The sequence below is a fragment of the Dendronephthya gigantea genome, unplaced genomic scaffold (assembly GCF_004324835.1).
Source record: "Dendronephthya gigantea isolate DGI-Jeju-01 unplaced genomic scaffold, DenGig_1.0 000023F, whole genome shotgun sequence".
NCBI classification, from domain to species: Eukaryota; Metazoa; Cnidaria; class Anthozoa; order Malacalcyonacea; family Nephtheidae; genus Dendronephthya; species Dendronephthya gigantea.
In genome coordinates, this window is record NW_021163033.1 from 1,391,495 (window position 1) to 1,394,588 (window position 3,094).

Consider the following 3,094-nt stretch of genomic DNA (forward strand, 5'->3'; position numbering starts at 1 on the left):
TATAAGTGAATATATATTGCTAACCGATAATTCATATCAAAACACGTCAAGAAGTATAACCAATAAACAACCATTAATATAATTTCATGGTACTGACATGCATATGGCCATTGATATGGCATAGTTAAAGCTGGATTAGTTATTTTGGACATATTGACTCGTTGTTTAAGTTAGTATGTACACAGACAGTCGAAAAGTAGAAAAATAGTCCGTTTTCTTGCATGCAAATGATGCAATACACAGAATTAGAATCTCGCTTGATAGATTTAACATTGTTGTTAACTAGATGGTGAAATATATATACCTCTCATAAATTGATTCTAAGCTTCATTAAATAGATTAAAAACTCTCACAAATAGACTTAAAACACGCAAATACAATTAATGAATGGATTTCAATTAAAGTCCCACTGCAGTAAATAAGACCTCTCTTACATAAAAAAATTATTATTGTTTTTATTTAATTCATAGAAATGCATGTGTATCTATACCTCACTTTCGTCTCGATCTCCTATGGCTTGCATAGTGATTTTAAACAAAACAACACACACTCGCTTGTCGGAAGTCATTTTGGAAAACACAGAACTGATTTTTAGCGGATTAAAAGTTGATCATATCCGATAGTGAACCATTTGGCCTTTGATAGAGCAAGATTATATAATATACAACAACTCCATTTAAAACCACAATCAAGAAATATACAGAACAGGCCGTTATTGAATAACAAGTTCGTTCTAATAATCATCTTTCCTAGCATCGTTGCATGCTCCCGTAGAAGGGAGACAGATTTAAAAGAAACCATATACTTTGACAACAAGATTTGTCATAGTGGATTATGTCAAACTGACAGTCTTCTTATATACGAGGCATGCAAGCAGTCTTCAAAAGGATCAAAAGCATAAACTGTTCGGCTAGAAATAGATAAGTTAGCCTTTCGGGTGAACGCTGTTACGAAACCTGCCCTGTTAAGGAATGGATTTTCCATGCTTGCCTTTGATCCGGATTTGAAACTCAAGGGAATCTCAGTTTGCGAATGTGTTTTATTACTGACACATATTAAACAGCAATTACATGATGCAAAAGCTCTACGCACGAATGTTCGAAACGATGGGCGAACGCGCACGTTTTGTGAAGTTCTTTACGTGAACCTGTGAAAGGTTGAGATAAAGATAAATCTTCTGTGTGGCTAATCATCTCCCTAACCGTTGAGGTGGAGGGCTGATATGCAAAATGCACTACACAACGAAAGCGAAGGCGGTATATATCACTCTCTCTCTCTCTCGACTCCCACCTGTGGCTTGGACTGTGACGGAACCCTTCGTTCTATTTGTTCAGAAGAGCGTTAGCTAAGGGTGGACAACATAGTTCGACTTTCTTCGGCCAGAGGAATCTATTAATATATATCAAAGCTTATTCCGACACGTTGCAGAAACCATTCGGACGCAAACAACTCACAACTGCGAGATTTGTCATAAAAGAAGCAAGCTCGAAAGATAAAAGAGTGAAGCAACACTGAACATCGTGTTGTGGTCACTTGTTATGTAACACACAAGCACCCTGCACAAATTTCATAATAGGACGTACAATGTCGATGACATGGCTGCTTTTAGACTGTCATGCACGACTTTTTTAGCTACATATACATAATTCTTGTCATTTTCTTGTATGTTCTAAGTATGATTGATAACAGCGAATTTTTGAAATCGCTAACTGGATTATATTGTGTTTAAATAAAGGCATTTCTATTCTAATCTATTTTGTTCAAGCAGATCAATTCGAAGCTAGTTTATCAAACATGCTTCAATCATAAAGACCCCTGAGAAATGTTTCATGGCTTTCGATGTTCGATCCTCGAAACAGTCCCCAGCTTTTGGTAATGGACGCAAAAAGACCGCGTACAAAGAACATTCCGCATTAAGATTTGCAAAAGATCAAGAGCGAAAATAATTGTATTTACCATACTTTTGAATTAGCTGAAGAAGTAGCATTTCCACAATTGAGACCAAATTGAAAATGCTCAAACATTGTACAGCTACTAAGGTTCGGGAGGTGTCAAATTTTGATGAAAAGTGCAGTGTTTGGTGTGCTCCTTTACCCGCCTAAGTCCTAACCCCTGTCAGTAACTCGTGAGCAATCGTATACATATGTTTGAATATTCTTTTTTGGGAATGGGGTCGCAAAAAGAACGATCCCAACAAGTGTAGCCGGAGGTTCCTTCATTTCTGTCCGAATTAAGACATACTCAGCCGATTCACGCCTGAACGGTATAGCTAAGATTTACCTCAAACTGGAGTGTGCGATTGCATAAAGGAATGATGGGGAAACCTAGGTTGAGGCTGGGAGAGCCACGCTTTGTGTGACAGCAGAGATTTAACCTTTCGTGCTATCAACATACAGTATTAAGATTGAGGCGATAAGAAGATAGGACACATCATTGGACGTGCGTCATGACTTTGATCTTATGACGTCAATAGATTCTTCATATTAATAGCGCGCATTAGAGGACACGAAAAAGAAAGCGCTGTTGAAAACAGCCTTTTTGTCGAACACCGACTCATGCCTCGCTCCCCGAAGTGTTCACGGCGACGCGGACATCGGATATAACGCGAAAATGCGGCCGTCTCGGCATGTGCTGCGCGAACGATATTAGCAGTAGGCGTTCCAAGAGGGTGCGTCCAGGAATGAACGCCATTTTTGGTGACGTGTTTACAAAGACCTTTTTGTGACTGCTTATCGCTAAATTAGTCGCCTCGCTATCCTGGGATATTATAGATGTCAAGATTGCCCGTCATTCTAAAAACAATAATATTTTATAACTTGGCTTCTCGCTTGTACGACTTGTACGATATACGCGGGCCGTTTCACCACAGCGGTGCGGGAAAACGTGTTTGGTGTTAGTATATGATATATTTATATATGAATATATATATAAACTAATATGTTGAATTGATATTTTCATACACTTGAGATTCCCAACGGGCGTTCTAAGTTCGATACAGCTCTTTGTTCATGCTCTTTATGGACGGAAAATACATTTGCCACGCTTTGCATATTGATAGAGCAATCAATTAGGTTCGATGGCTGCGTGGTAATTG